The sequence below is a fragment of the Pinus tabuliformis genome, chromosome Q (genome assembly GCF_031772625.1).
Source record: "Pinus tabuliformis cultivar Carrire ecotype Pingquan chromosome Q, CPIR1, whole genome shotgun sequence".
Taxonomy (NCBI): Eukaryota; Viridiplantae; Streptophyta; class Pinopsida; order Pinales; family Pinaceae; genus Pinus; species Pinus tabuliformis.
The window spans coordinates 320991855-321009641 of NC_142296.1; positions in this window are offsets into that span (position 1 = coordinate 320991855).

Here is a 17787-nt window from a genome sequence, read left to right on the forward strand (position 1 = left end):
AATATTCAATTGGTGTGATGCAGTACTTCTTCAGATGAAAAGTCAGTTGAACAAGGTAAAGGACGGGAAGCTGAAGAACTTTGGATTTGGTTCTATTCTGACTGCCTTTGCCTTGGAGAAAATACCACTGATGCAACCTCAGTATATCGCACTCGACTTGCCTTCTCCTACCGAGCCACGCATGCAGAGATGGGTTGATCACATGTCTAGGCATGCTGGTCAATCTCAGATTTCTTTCACTGATACCTTCTTCAGGTGGTTCGAGCGTCAGGAGATGGTCTATTCCGAGTATCCATACGTTGGTATGGATTTCCGAGGTGATCCGGACTTGGTACTGCCAGATGGCGAACAGTGGGGCGCTATTGGTAAAATCTTCGACCATATTACTGTTTACTGTTCTTATTTATAATGTCCTTGTGCTTTATTCTATCAAGACTTTAATCAAACTCATGTGTGCATGCAGATGTTGGTCCTGTTCGTCCAGCAATTCGCCCGAGAGCGCCAGTCGCTGCCCCAGCAGGGGAGACTGCTGGGAGGGTTATTCTCCGCGATCTTGACGTGACCGAGACCCTTACAGCTGTGCAGGAGCAGGTTGAGAGCCTTACTCTCGGCATTCCCGATGTGAGGATTGATGAGTTACCTTTACAGTTGCAGCGGCATACTACTGGTGTGCCTAGACGATGGACTCGTCTCTTGCGCATGATTGCACAGGCCGTGACGTGCTATCATGAGCATCACTAGACTAGGGTGCCCCCTAGCATTTTTGAGTTTTTGGGTCATGCGACCGATTTTTGTCTTGGTTACAGAACATTATGTATGAACGATAAACAGCTTATATATATATTTTGATTTTCGAGGTTTATTCTGGTTGAGTTATATGATCCATATGTACAACATTGATGATGTGTCTCTTTTTATAAATGTCGCAAATGTCTATCTAACACATAGTTTGCTAATGAGTCGGTTAATGTGTTTAAGTTCCTGGAAATATGTTGGTATTGAATTAAATCAAATTGTCTTTCCAAAATCTTAACCCTTAGGAACATGCGATAAATAGCTGGGTTGCGAACGGAATATATACCATTGAGTTGTAGTATTACGAGTTGTGAGTCTAACCTAACGATTAGTCGGCGTATACCATGGGTGATGGCATCAGAGAGTGGTTCTATCAACGCGCTATACTCAGCGATGTTATTCGTTGATTGCCCGATACATACACCTCTGAAACTTACTAACTCGCCGCTTGGATCAAAAATGGCCCAGGCTGCGGAGGACAGGTTCCGCGAACTACGACTCGCTCCGTCGGCATATCCAACACATGTCTCTAGAAGGTTTGACATCTGCAATAAATGTAAAAAGGTGGATTACTCGACCAAAACAAACACTTTAGCGAAAACAAAATACAACAAAAGCATACAGGTTACTATTTAAGCATAGTAACGCTTGAGGTACAACCCATTGCGGGGTTGCGCCAGTGGAATTCCGTCATAATCCATTAACTCGTAGGCTCCTTTTGCTAACACTCGTTTAACAATATAGGGGCCCATCCATAAAGAATTAAATTTACCTGCTCCCAATTTATCGGATTCTTGGTCATAAAGCAAGACCAAGTCACCTTCTGAGAAGACACGGGGTTTGACATTTTTGTCGAACTGCGCCTTGACTCGTTTCTTATGGGCTTCGTTAGCCAAAGCGGCGTCACGACGGGTTTCATCCAATTGGATTAATTCCAAGAAACGGGCCTCTTCTTCCGAAGTTCCGGGGAGGAGATCAATTGCGAGTTTAAGCGACGAAATTTCACACTGGATTGGCAAGACTGCTTCTAGGCCATACACCAGTTGGAAAGGTGTGAACCCGGTCGCATTCCTTACCGATGTTCGGTAAGCCCACAAGGCTGAGTACAGGATTAGGTGCCACCTTCTTTTGTGAACTCCGATCATCCTTTGCAACATACGCTTCAGGACCTTGTTGATTGCTTCAACTTGTCCGTTGGCTTGCGGATAATACGGGGTAGAGCTGTCGTGAGATAGCCCTAGCTTGGCAGCTAATTCAATCATCATGTGATTGCGGAGATGCGATCCATGATCTGTAACTATAGCCTGTGGTACGCCGAACCTGGCGACTACATGATTGAAAAAGAAAAGGGCAGCTGTTTCACCAGTGTTATCTAATGTAGGCATCGCCTCGGCCCATTTTGTAAAATAGTCAACGGCGACTATGATATACCCATGCCCCCCAGTCGAGGTGGGGTTACATGTCATGAAATCGATGCCCCATTTGGCGAAAGGCCCAACAGCAACTATTGGCTGTAAAGGTGCGGGTGGTCTTCTGGTTTTGCTATCAAAAATTTGACAAGCATGGCAACTTCTGACTGCGATTATGCAATCTTTGAACATGGTTGGCCAGTAGTATCCTGCTCGTAAAAATTTTTGTGCTGTTGCATATCCAGATTGATGCCCCCCACACGCACCTGAATGACACTCATTCAGGGCTTTTTCGGCCTCCTCATGGGTGAGGCACCTCCTCAGAACTGTATCGATACCACGACGGTAAAGCGTATCACCGACGATCATGTAGTCTTTTGCTTGGTATCGTATACGTTTTCGTTCAGAGTGTGAGGTGTCAGGCCTGAATTTTTGGGTTTGAAGATAAACTATTATATCTCCATACCACTCATTGCTTGCAGATATCAGAAACAAACTTTCGTCCACGATTGACTCTTCTGATGTTTCATCGTTGGACGACGATGGGAGATCGCACAATAATTCTGCGAAAACTAAAGCTTTCTTTGATTTGGATTTTACAAATTCCAGATCAAACTCTTGAAGGATCGCTATCCATTTTGAATACTTGCCCCCCATCAACTGTCGCGACAATATATAAGTCATGGGGTTGCAATCTGATAGAATGGTAGTTTTCCGAAAGAGGACATAATGTCGAAATCTTTGTATCGCTTGAACAATAGCGAGTGCTAGCTTTTCAACATAAGAATATTTGCTTTTTGTATCATTCAAGTTTTTACTTAAATAATATATAGGATGTTCAATTCCATCGACTTCTTGAACTAAAATCATCGCAATGGTCGTATCTGCTGCAGCCAGATACAGGTTAAAATCTCTTTGATAGTCCGGGGCATACATTAATGATGCTTTTACTAGAGAATCTTTCAGAGCATCAAAGGAAGCTTGCGCCACCTGATCCCAGACAAAAGGTACATCCTTTTTCAAAAGACGAGTATAACCTTTAGCAAGTTCTGCGTAATTTGGAATGAACCTCCTCAGAAAGTTTGCTTTCCCTTGGAGTTTCTGAATCTGAAGCAAATTTGAAGGTGGAGGCAAATTAATGATTGCCTGAACCTTGCAAGGGTCGAGACGAATCCCATCCTTAGAGACTACAAAGCCAAGTAAACGACCAGAACTGACGCAAAACACACATTTGTGCGGATTGAGTCTTATCTTGTAGTGTCGGCAACGTAGAAAAATCGCTCTTAAATGCTGCAGATGATCAGTCCGCTTTCGCGAATGAGCCGGAAGGTCGTCGAGATATGGTTGAACGATGTTCTTGATGTCATGGAAGGCATAATTCATTGCCCTCTGAAACGTCGCCCCTGCGTTCTTTAAACCAAAGGGTAATTTTCGATAAGCGAATGTGCCCCACGGACAAATAAATGCAGTCTTTGACTGGTCCTGTGGGCGGATATTTATTTGATTATACCCGGAAAATCCATCCATGAATGAAAAGATTTCACATCCGGCGCATTCATCAATTATCTGGTCGATGAAGGGTGTAGGGTAGTTGTCTTTCGGACAAGCTTGGTTTACATCCCTATAATCGACACACACTCTAATTGTCCCTTGTTTCTTCATAACAGGGACAATATTCGATACCCAATCGGTTAGAGGAACCGGGTAGATGAAACCAGCGTGGAGAAGTTTTTCAACTTCTGCTTTAATGGCAGCGGCTTTCTTGGGGTGCACCTGCCGAAGCCGTTGTCTTACTGGTTTGACATCAGGATACATCTTAATTTCATGTTCAACGATACTCGAGTCAATGCCTGGCATTTCATCATATGACCAAGCAAAGACATCTCTGAATTCACGAAAAAGAGCGTTATATATTTCCAGTTCTGAAGGAGAACATCCTTTGCCGACATAAATATTCTCTACAACATTTGTTTTAGTCGAGATATTTATGGCTATAGTCTCTTCAATATTGGATAAGTTTCGCTCGGAATCCACCGTATTTACAGTATTTGATAGGAATTCAAAAACTGAAGGGTGGTAAAGGTCATGCTGAGTATCTTCTTCATATTCTGGAAGAAGGGAACGATGGTGGCAATCATTCCATGGTTCCCCCTCAATCAACATTGATTGTAGGATTCCTTCGTCAGTCCCATGTACTTTCGACCAAGGATCTAATGGGGTACCATATTCTCTAGACCTATCCACCCAAACGCTTGATGAGCGTTGATTTGGGTTCGCCTCCCATGCCCGAAACATTGATTGCTACAATATTTCTATAGGGCTTGGGGGCAAAACCATTGCATGATCCATGTCGACATCGTCTTCTGAGATCTTCGTGGAAGATATCATGTTACAGGCTCTTACCAATGCTACTTCTCCTATATAGATTGGAGGTGGAAGTGCGAAAGTTCCCATCAATGTGGGGTCTTTCAGTAGGCCTACTCCGATGTCTTGAAGCGAATGGTTGCTTCCATGGATCATGGGAATGCTTCCTGTAACTTGTGAACCATTAGGGAGGAAGTTTTGTTGGTCGACGATCGTGATCCCTCCTTGAAAAGGGAATGCGATCTTCCTAAAATAAGTCGACACAACAGCTGCCATGGCATATATCCATGGTCTTCCCAGTAGGATGTTGTAATCAAGATTCCCATCGATGACTTCAACATCTATTTCTATGGTTTTTCCCTCTAGTTCAACCTTCAAGTTATTTAGGATACCGTACGGGGTGTACGTCCTTCCGTCGAATGCTTTTAATGTCGTCGAAGATCGCGACAAGGTTGGAGATCCTAAAGTTTTCCAGCAACTCATCGACATAATACATGTTGATGCCCCCTCATCAATAATTGTTCGGTGAACAGTTTTGTTGAGGGCTTTCACTTGAATAAGGAAAGCTAGTTGAGCTGGTAACTGAGGATCGTATCCTTTGTGGTCGAAGGATACAAGATTGGAATCCTTAGGATCAACCCCACCAATGGCTGATAACAAGGCCTGCCTTTGGGATGGACAATTTTGTAGTACTTCAAGAGTCGACATAGCGGATGGCGATTGGGCCAAATCTTCCACTATGTTATAATGCTGCGCTGCTCTGGCGCGAGGATTAAATGTCGACTTGTGTACTACTCCCTTTGGCAGTTTTATTGTTAATTCAGGAATGATGGGTGGTACAACTTCTGTCGAAGTTGTTGTCGAACTACTTGGTTGATCTTTACCTTTGTCGTTCGACAGCTGCGGATTCCCGTAATCTTTGTTCCTTGTCGAAATCAAAGCATCATTTTGTTGCTTGGAGATTGACAACATTAGCACTTGCGACGGGGAAGCATTTCCACTATCAACCAGATTTTGACCTGGATTGGGAAACGGATCAGTTAACACAGCTGAGGTTTGCGAACTTTTGAAGAACCTTTTCAGCTCAGCTTTGTATGGACAATCCCTTGTCCAGTGATCCTCTTCGCATATCTAACACGGATATTTCCTATTTCCAGGAGGGTTTGAAGAAGTTTTTCCAGGGGATGACTCACCCTGTTTCTTCTTCTTCCCTTTGTTTTGCTTCTTCTTGCTCCCTGGTTGTTTGGTTTCTTTGCCCTTATCTGCTGATACGGCATTTACTTCCGAAGCAAGAATTTCTTCTTTTGCATTTTGATCTGAATTCTTACGGGCTTTCTTAGACGAAGCCTTTGTTGATTTCGTGTTTGTCGTGCCAATCACACCATTGCCGGCATGAGAGTCACTATTTGATTTAGGAGGAGGAGGAATTGAGAATTCCGGTCTAGGGGCGTCAGGTATTTTGTCGTAGAGCGTGCCAGACTGAGTGTAAACTAAGTCTAGGTATTGTGCACGAGCAATAACTTGCTCCTCCGTTACGACTCCCCCCTTGGCCACATCTTCCGTTATGGCAGGAAGCAATGACTTTATAAACCATTCAGCTAATAGCTGATCGGGAACGTACGTCTTCACCATCCTACGACGACGACGCCACTCATGTATATGATCGGATATATGAGTTGTCGTCGTCTGCTTGAAGTTGGTTAATATTTCCGTTCCCGTTTCATACCTTATCGGTAATTGAAAATGGGTTAAGAAAGTCGTGGCTAGGGAGCTGAAATTGTCGAACGAGGCTCTAGGCAGTTCAATATACCATTTAGCCGCTGGACCCGTTAACGTCCTCTGGAAAAGGCGAAGCCTTATCGAATCATCGTTCAGGGTGTTTGATGAACACCACAGATGAAATGTCATCACGTGATTCGATGGATCTTCGCCTGGATTTCCATTAAATTTAGGAATGTCCGATGGAAGTTTGTGAGGAATCGCTGGCCACCAAGGGGCATAAGCAATTGGATCGTTCGTTAACCGGCGTAAATCGGGTAACTCTAAAGTTGCCACGAATGGTAACTGTTGATTCAGGTTAGGTGAAGCATACCCAGGATACGATGGAATCGCCTGAACAGTTGGTCTTTTCATACCAGCATAATGTAATTGATGTTGGTATGACTGATACGGTTGGTGGATTTGACCACTGTAAAGCGGTTGGTTTTGACCGTTTTGAATGTACGGTTGTCCACTGTTCGCAAAGATCTGCTGCTCAGAACCTTGGTACACTTGCTGGAATTGTGGTTGTTGGTATTGCACCAGCCACGGTTGTGAAGCCATGCTCTGCTGCGCTATACTAACCGGCGGACCAAGATGTGGGGTAATTGTACCCGTTTGGACCTGTGTCGCCCCACCAGTTGGCGATTGTGGTTGTGTCACAGGGTCAAGGGGCTGTTGCATTACAACCTGAGAAATCTGCGGTTGACATACAACAGGCACCGATTGAACTTGTGACACTGTTACAATGGCTGGTGTTGTCGGGATGTTCGACATAGGTACACACTGTTGCATAGAATACACAACTCTTGGTTGCTGGGGTAGCATAGGTACCCAACCACTTGTCGTAACTCCAGTATAACCTGAATACTGTTGAGAACTCCCGTATGGATATCCTCCCGGAGGGGGTAATGAAAGGGCATACTGCCCCCCATACGGTAGCAATCCGGAACACAAGGGGATTGATTGCCCTTGGGGGCTGGATGGCCCAAATTGACCTCCATAGGGATCAATTTGTCGGGTCTCAACATAAGAGTTGCCGGATATTATTCCGGAGGAACAAACTGGAACAGACCACACTGTCGAAATAGTCCCTGGGTGGACTCCTTCTAGCGGTTGTGAGCTAGTTGGGACAGATGGTATGCCGGCAAACATCGTCGGAGTAACGGCAGGGAGTTCTGCTGTCGCTGTGTCATTCGACACAGTCCTAGATGTTGACGGTTGTTCAGACATTTTGAGTCTATCCAATAGATTGCCTAGCGATTCTACAGGAACTTCCACTTGTGGTAGACTAACTTCTGATGAAGGAAATAGAGTGACCCCTACTCCAAAATGGGTTGGAGTACTTGCTTGCGGATCTTCTACAATTTCCTCTATCGCAATCAGACCAGGTGGAAGAGGAAGACCGTCAGGTCCGTAAAATATTTTTGGTGCCGAAGAAGGGGTTGAATCGACAGCGACAGTTGTTTGACGAGTAAGACTCTCTGAACGGTCACAGATGGAACTGGTTCAGTAACGCAAGTATTTGCTCCCAGACTAGGATCAGTGTCACTGTCCCTCTGTGGCTGTTGAACTTCTTCAATAGAGGCAGGGTTTCCAGAAATGTTTGGAGTAACCGGAATCTCAGATGTTGTCGGAACACTTGTTCTAACTTTGATAGGAGATTTCGAATCGGTTAAACGAGTTCGCTTTGTCCGTACTGTTTTCGATTCCGGAGTCAAAGACGGTTGACTCGTAAGCCTCCGCGAATGACGGGGTTTCAATTGACTTTCTTCCACGATTGCGGATTACTCGATCAACCAAAATACAAAAAAGGGAAAGTGTGTTTCCGAATTGAATGAATTTTTTAGACGCTTTAGACACAACTTGCTTTTTCACATTTAAAGAGTCGAGAAAAAGCTAAAGATGACTATAGTCTCCTTCGATGTTTTAACGAGCCCGAAGTGACAAATGCTCGGATGGAATTTTTCCGTTATAGAGTCTAAAAAAGGCCAAAAGGAACTGCTCTAGAGTTCTAGGCAGAGGGTGTGCCAAACTTTTCGCAAAACCGCAGAATACTTTTTAAGGTACGGGCGGTCGATCTTCCTGAATGCTGTGTTCAGTGCATTGCGATCAGTAGGGCGGCCGACACGGCTTCCTAAGGATAAAGGTTTTATGCCTATAGGGGTCTCCCAATATATACGCGACGGTACGTGGGAGCACAATCCGTACTGGCGCTGTCGTCCCTCAGGAGGAATCACCCACCATCCACGAGATCGACAGTCACCAGGCTTAACGACGCCGGAACACGTCTCTAGCCTAGACCTCTATGTTGTGCGTTATGTTGCAAAGCGTTGTTAAGTTCATTCAATTTATTTTAGGTTGATCTTTTTTAGAAGTTTGCCTTTCAAGGTTCACCACGAGATGTATGATACAATTCCTAAATGCAGTCTAAAGATGATAAGCAAGCTTTATATCTTTTCAACTTTGAAAATCCTAGCTACTAAGGGAAAAGAAAGACACCATCTTTTCTCAAAGAGCAATCAGCACACTCTAATGCACTTTTCCTAAATCAAGCATGCAAACTATCAAGATGCAAATGCACAATGCAGGTGTTTGTTTTCCGCTTTCTTAGTATTGATGCCTACAAAGAAAGCTTTTTGTACAACTTTGAATTTGCTTTTAAATGACAAATATAAACAAGTTTACTTTTTCCGAAATCAGAAAGAGTAGAAGAGAATACAACACTTAACGATTTCCGAAATAAAGACTTGTTTCGACACTTAAAAGAGACAAACTTCAAACCAATAAGCAAAAGCAAATGTATAATCAACTGCAAACAGCCAATGAACTCTCTCCTAAGATCACAATCAACAGATCTGAATCAAGGGCTACAGGATGACTATTTCACTCATGCAAAGGAAAACTGTAAATGACGCCACAAACACATAAAAACACTCACAGTCTTTTTGTACAAAAGGAGGCGGAATCTAAGCAGAGAAAAGGAGTTATCAGACTGGTACCTATGCTGGTTACAGGCTGCAAAAATCAGAGATCAAAACAGGGCAATAGAGAGCAGAGAACCCCAGCTGCACAAGGCAAAACTGGTTCAGTGCAACCTCAACACAGGGGTTTTGACATTCAACAGGTAGCCTTCACGGGAACTGCGTTGAAATGCAGAATCCCTTCACTGGGTCTGCGCTGAAGGAGAAACTCTCGTTTCCCACAGGTTCTGGGTCACAGATTGCTATTTAATTCACTGTTTCAGGCCAAATCAAAACCACAAGCAAGGTACAATCAAAGGGATGCTTTGAGGGAGTACTAAGATCTATCACAAAGGATCATCAAATCATTTGTGAGTTCATTGTTCAGATTATAGACAAGTCCAGTGATTGGATCAAGGCAGCAACTGTCTACTTTGCATCCGGGAATAGCAGATGCAGTTCGATTGTTGCTGTCAAGTCTATGAAACAAACAATGATAGAAACACAAATAAAATGACTAAACAGATCTCCCCAGTGGAGTCGCCAATTTGTTGTGGGGAAAAATGCCTATGCAGGACGATCCTATCCACCTAAGGTGTGACAGTGCCTTAGCAACAAACAAAACCAGCTATTCTGGTATTCTTCCTTTATGAAATGTGACAGAAGAGAGAGATAAATAGACTTACCGGTGTCTTCCATTTGTCCCTCGATCCGGTCTCTCTTCTCTTTGGGAGTTCACAGCTACTTGCCTTCTTGCTCGTCCAGCTTCAATAGATTCCTGCAAGATCACAAGAGAACAGCTACTTGCGACAAGAGAACAGCTACTTGCGACAAGAGAAGAACTCTACACAAAGATAGATATTCACATTCATAACTGATTTAGGATTAGAAATAAATCAAATACACTAATGCAATCATACATCAAAGATACACCAATGTATAGGAGAAACCAAGATAGCTTTATTGATGAATAACAAGGTTCAGGAAGAGATACAACCCAGAGGGCTCCAATCCAGCATCTCCTTCCCAGCAAATGGAATTCCTATCTTCACCCCCTTCAAAGCATTAAGCACCCAATGATTCCAGTCTCAAACCAACAGCAATTCTTTGCAATAACAAAATTCCAGCCCCCATAGATCTCATGGAGGAGAGATCCATATATAGATGTTTGGAGAGAGGATGAGTCAGCTTGAGATCTGACTAGTGTCCTCTCCCTCTGTCAATTCTTGATTCCACTTGGAGGTTCTTGCTTCCACTTGGAGATTTGGAACCTCTTACTCATCACCAGTCGAATTCCCTGAGGCAAGTGTCATTTTGGAAGCTTCCTGGGTTTTGACACCTTGAGAAATGAGCTTGCCACATGTCCACTCTCGTTCAGCGCAGGTAGCCAGTGTTCCCTTTGACATTCAGCACAGGTAACCAATGTTGGCTTTAACATTCAGCGCAAACAGCTAGTGTAGCCACTGAAATGATCCTGAATTGACTTGTTTTTTAGCAGTTTCTGGTGGAGAACTTCTGTGAATTGTTGTGGTTTGTTAGCCTTGTTCCTCTAGGGGTAGGAACAACATGTTTAGGGACTTTGGATCCCTTAGATTATGGACATTTCATGCTCAATGCTGTAAGGCACAAAAATGTCTATAACAGTCATCATTACCTTTTTGCGATGCAATGCTTTTTTAGAGAAAGATTTTGTTCGAACTCATCATTAAACTTAAGTCCTTTTCGATTTTTGCGGGTATTCTCCTAAGTTTATGATAGTAAGATTTATCCAAAAAAAGGGAATACAAGTTCTAATTTATTTTTATTTTTAAGATGAAGGGTCCCCACTTATTTAGTATTAGTAATAAAACTAAAATAAGAAGGGGGGGTTGTTGCTGGCCACAACATAGACTTAGACAAATTTTGGTTGCACTAGTTAACCCATTAAGGCTAGGAGCACATGGCACCCTCTTAATCCTTGATCGAGACTCATTCATTGTTTGGAAGTGTTCCCTACTCCCTCCAAGAGCACATAGTGCACTCCTAAGCCTCATTTCCCTTCCCTTTTTCCAAATTGTACCCTCAAATAATGCCTTCCTCCTTGTTGAATGCATGGTGCATCATCGAAGCATCATCATAACCCCTTCAACCTTCAACAATTCACCCTATGCTCTCCTTGGCTCACTTGAGTTCATGAGTGTACCTAGAAGCCCTAAATCTTCATCCCTTTATCCTTGAACATTGCACCATACACCCTCCTTGGACCTCTTGAGTGCATGAGCGCACTCAGAAGCCCTGAATCTTCATCCCTTCATCCTTCAACAATGTTCCCTGCACCCTCACTGTCTCTCTTGAGTGCACAGCATACTTGGGAATCCTGAATGCTCTTCCTTCGTCCTTTGGATCTGTGCCCTACACCCTCCCTTGAACATTTCTCTCTCTTTTTGAGTGCATGAATGCACCTCGAAGCCTCAAAGACCTCATTCCTTCCCTCCTTCATAGTGTGCCCTTGCACCCAGAAGTTTCCTTGTCCTTTTTGAGTGCATTTTTAAGTCATGAATAAGAAAATTGCATGAAACATGTTAGAGTAAGATATTTTTAAGACTGATGTTTGCTTTCCATAAGTGATTTTAGTTACAGGTATTCAAAAGAAAATATGGCAAGGATGCATGAAGAGATCAATCAAAGAAAAAAGTCAAAGGAAGCATTCGAGAATGAAGAACACATTGAAATATTGATGATCGAAGCAACCCAAAAGACTCCATGTGATCAAAGACCCTTTGGAGAGTTAAGACACCAACAACATGCAAGTTGAATGCAAGATCGAAGATGCAAGTGGCATCCTTGTCACTTATTGAATAAAATCCATGTCATCAGTCACTATGAGTCCAAGTCATCAATGATAGTGACTTTTCATGTCCTCACCACATGATGATGTGGAATTTATGATGTAATCATGTTATTATTGTGAATACAAAGAAGTGGAAGTCCAAGAGTCATGTATGGAAAAAAGAGTCATGTATAGAAGTCCAAAAGACATGTCATTCCAAGAGTCATATGTATTTCCAAAATTCATTTGGAAGTTCAAGAGTTATGTAAGTCCAAAGGTCATTAGAAGATGAAAGTTCAAGATTCATGAGGATATGAAAGGTTATGCCTCAAGTTATAAAAGGATCCTCATTATTCAAGCAAAGGAATTTGAACCTTTGCTTCTCCAACAAGGCATAAGAGAGATAGAGATAGTACTTTTGGGGAGAAAGTAGTGGCTCTAACACTCCACTATTGGAGCTAGTGATGTTCATTGTACTTATGTATCTTGGAAATTTTTCTTAATACTTGAAGCCATTTAGCTAGCACATTCTCATGCATGAATCGTAGATGTTTTAGATTATTCTTCTAATGTTTGCGGTTTATGTTGCCTTTCATATGTACTAAAGTAATTGAACTATTTCGATGATTTTGGTGCTTAACTTGTTGGAAATGTGTTGTGATGATTTAATGATCATTACATCTATGTGAACTACTTCACTTCATGTTTAACGATTTTTTCTCATTTATGTGCGTGTGTCTCCATTAGATTATTACTATTACTTATCTTTTAGAGGCTCGCTTTCTCTCCATTGTAGTGAAAGAACATTGATACATCTACAATTTAACATTTCACAAGGCACACTCTCTTTCTCATTCAAAATCACACGTGCTACTCTCTCATGTTAATTGATTAAGCCAAGGAAAATATTTAAGTAAACAACAGTCGGGCCATATTTTTTAATGGGACTCCTACACAAAATGGTGTGAGGACTAATTGGGACCTTATATTGGGGATATCCCCTATATGTTGGTGGTATCCAGCACCATCAACAAAACCCTTGGATGATGTTCAATGGAAAAAGGAAATCCTTTCCACCCAAGCTCAGCTTCAATTTTACCAAGATTTTGTCTATTCTTCTAGGACTACTCTATATTGAAAAATCATGTTAGGAACATAGGATTCCTCTCAATCTACTCCATTTTCCACACAATATTCATCTGTTGCATCATATTATATTCAAATTGACAGTCTTTATTCATCATTTAATCTTGTTCAATATACAACAAACCCTATCAATGTTATCAGGAAGTACAAGTTGTTTCAAATCGAGGCAGACTTGAATGACACTCCTTGGCATGTGGCTTCTCCCCTAAATCTATCATCATAAATACTCCATTCCCAAAATTTAAATATCACCTCCCTAAGTTCTCAGTCGATGCGACCATCATGGCTAATGAACACTTATTTTCATTTATAGTCCATGCCACAACATTGGTAACAATGATAACACTACATGCATGTGATTATTTGTAAACTCCTTGGAAGGAAAAGAAGCAACCAATTTTTCCAAACTTCTGCCCAAATCCTTCTCCACCTTGATTGAGATTTGCTACTATTTTAAGTCCACTTATGGCCAACCTCATAGCCCTATGTATACGCTTCATGAATACAACAATGTTTCCTATACCAAAGGTGAAACCATTAATATTTTAATCTTTATTTCACTAAATTATATAATCAAATCCAGGAGATCATCAAGCCACAGAATCAAGAAGCCATGATGCATTGTTACATTAATTTTCCTCCATCTTATCTTCATAGGTTAGAGAATAGAATGCCAATATGTTGGGGTCCACCTTACAAATATTATTGGAATACAAAGAACAATTACATTGCACTGGTCTTCCACTCGAAGATTTAGTAAATCGATCTAACCTATCTTTGGTTATTCAACTCATGCAAGACATGAGTAATTGATTGATTTATTTTGAGAATAAAGTCACAGTGCAACCAAATGCTAAAGTTTCTACTTCAACCCCCATTAGAAACCATTCCCAAGTGTATCATCCAAACACCCTTCTTTCCTGACCATGGTGTAACTTTTGTGAAGAATGACATGAAGAAAATACCTACAAGGTTAAGAAGAATGCATAGGAAAGAATTTTTAGGAAAAGAATTGATCCCACGATTGCAACCTTGGATTGGGAAGATGACAATGAAGTCATTATCATTGAAACTAGGAGCAATTTCAAAGCTTGAAATGTCAAGAATCATCCCTCTAGGGAGCCTAATAACAAAAAAATCTCAAATGTCGCTTCATCGCATATGAATGTAAATACCAACACTTCTTCCTCTTCGATTTCTTTTTAATTTTATATTTTAAATAAGATGTCTAGCATAAAATCTTATGCTACATTGCTTGATATGATTGTTATTCCTGAGCAACAACAACACTTACAGAAATTTCTTAAAGGGAAAATACTTTCTCCTAACAATTTTCTCGAGAACCCTCCCAAAGATAAGATCTTTTTTGTAAATAATTCTAGAAAAAATGTTAAAACCCTCTTTTCTATGTCTCTATAAAGGTGTTGAATCTTTGAATTGTCCTCCTTTTGACAAACCCTTTTCCTTTTGTCATCTATTTTGTACACATTTTCACTTCATCGATGACTTATAGATCAGTGAGGTCATGCAAATATATAATAAAAAGGTAATCATTACTCTCATCTCAAAGTCTATGTTTTCTTTGTGAAATTGAAACTTTGCTATAACTACCAAAAAATGCATATTATGTAGCTAACTAGAATTTCTGCAGCCAAATCCAATGTTGAACAAGTTCACATGAGTTTGAAGACAAACATGATATATGGATGGTTTCCATATGTTAGTTGCCACATGGACATCCACCTATTGGGTGCAGCTGGAAGTTTACAAGTTGTGTGGATCTTGTTGTTCAAAATGAGAGTGAAACATGGCTATGGAATTGTTCTCATGCAGAATCTCAAGGATTCAACCTTATCATCAAGTGAGCCTAGAGAATTCAAGTGGGCGAGATATAGAATCTAGAATTTTAATTGATGATGTGTCAATCAAAAATTCTCTCATGATTTTCTCTTTCAGTAGCAAATCAAGAGAGAAAATTTGCAAATTTACTGTTTTGATTTTAAATCTTAGGTGTCAAATTAAGAACTTACTTCTCGACATTAATTTCTTGAAATTGTTAGTTCATAAAACATTATAAAATGCTTCAATATGGAAGCGAGAAGGAAAATTATTAAGTTTGGAATTATCATTATTTTATGGAGAAGAAAACTTTATTTTTACAGTTAATGAAAATACTATATTCATGGCACAATTGTGAATGTGTTGGTAATTTAAATCTAGTGATTTGTATTCCTAGTTCCTTGCACTCACCAAGAAGGCCCCCTATGGAGTTGTGATATGGTATAGTTGTTCTTTTAATTTCATTATTTACCACTTTACAGTTAGATTAGCATTCATTTTAATTCGATTTTGAAAATAGAAAAATGTTTTTGATGCTTTGTTTTCAATTCCAATCTTACTCATTTATTCTTGGTTCATGACAGGTCAAGCGCTTGATAGTAAAACAGAAAATCTAAAAATATTTCTTTTGTGATTAGTTTCAGATTTATACTTAAGGTGTGATGATTAGTTCTAATTATGAATGCGCACGTTAGTAATCTATGAAGGCTTTTACCTTTTGAATCTCATTCAGTTCATGCTCTTTGATCATTGCTTTTTAATTTAGTTCCATTTCAATATTTCTTTTGAATGGATAGCTAGATTTCCTTTCATGTCTCTAGAATATATTGATTTCAAGTTATTTAGATTAGAATTAGAATAGAATCATCTCTTTTCAAGTCAATTGGATTGTATTTACATTTCTTGTTCAATATGATAGACTTTAATTTCTACTAAAATAGAATAAGCTTTCAATTTCTATTCATTAGAATAGTTTTGAATTCCTGGAACATTAGCATAGTTTTCTTTGAAGTTTATTTAAGTTTGAATGCCTTATAGACAGAACATGTGCATATACTTAATGAGAATTAGTCATAGATAGGTTAAATTTACATTTTGTATTTAGATTCATTCTCTTTGATTAAAAATAAATTTCCTAGCATATATAGTGCACATACACTTCACTAGTTCACAAATATTGGTCAATAATTTAATGAAGTAATTTAACCAACAATTAAATTACCCAACATAATTTATGTGATAAAATCACTCATTGTTGTTTGGTTAATGGTGGCTCAGGTGCCAATGTCATGCCTAAGATTATTATGGAGGAGTTAGGCTTATAATGTTCTAAAGAGAGGCCCCAGAAAATGGTGACTTATAATAATTCTTAACAAACAATCGTTGTTGAAATTAAACATTTTGCACTGGTTTTATGTACTCATCTTGAAATACAAATAACCTATAACATCCTAGCCATGGATTGTCTAGTCAATTTAATGTCTTAAATTGCTCTACATAAATTATCAATCCGGGTATCGTAAACTGATGAAGTGTGGTGCACTATATGTGCTTAGTTAACCTTTCTCTTACTTCGTTGTTTTATAGTTTATGTTGTTTTTGGGGTTTTATTCTTGTTGGTTTTCTAAGGTCTTAAGAATACTTTTAAAGGACAAGTATGGATAAAGATTTCAAGACAAGGCCTATGTCCTTAATGGTAACTTCCAAAACTTAGCACTTCAAAAGAACTTAAAACATGTTATTGATGGAGTTAGTATTTAAACAAAAGTGTAAATATACAACTAGTTCAATCAAAATAAAATGCAATAATCAAATAATGAGAGAATGACTATGAGACCCAGTATCCTTGCTGCTTCAGCAAAAGGACAAGATGATTCTATCACGTCATTGTTGTTGGGAAAAGTATCCAATACGGAATGACCCTATCCCACTCTAAGGGTGATAGTACCTTAGCAACAATCGAAGCAAAGCTATCTAAGATTTCTTCTTTATGAAAGTAAAATAGGGGAGAAAGAGATCCACTAACCAATATCTTTCGCTAATGTTTGATCCAATCTTCTCTCCTTGCTGCTTGCTCCCAGCTCCTTGCTCTTTCACTGGCCCAGCTACACCAAGATCCTGCAAAATGGCAAGAGAGAGAAACTACAAGAAGCATACATTCATAATTGATTCAAGGATTAGAATAAATCAAATACACAAGTATGACAATACATCATTGAGACACATGCATATAGAAGAACCTCAAATGCTTTATTAATGGAAGAAGTAAAGTTCAGGAAGTGATACAACCCTAAGAGGCCCAATCCAGCATCACCTTCCCAGCAGAAAGAAATCTCCTCTTCACCTCCTTCAAAGCAAATCACCCAATAGCTCTAAACTCAAACCAACAGCACTTCCTTACATTCACAAGATTCCAGCCTCCCTAGACCTCATGAGAGAGCTCTATATATAGGAGTTTTGGAGAAAGGATGAGTCAACTTGAGGCTGGCATGAAGCTGACTAGTGTCCTCTCTCATTTTAGTTCTTAAGTCCACTTGGAGATTCTAACTTCCACTTGGAGATTTGGAACCTCTTACTCATCACCAGTCGAATTCCCTGATCCAAGTGTCATTTTGGAAGCTTCCTGGGCATTGACACTTTGAGGAATGACTGTGCCACTTGTCCAAGTACACTCAGCATAGGTGGCCTTCTTTGCAGTTGACAT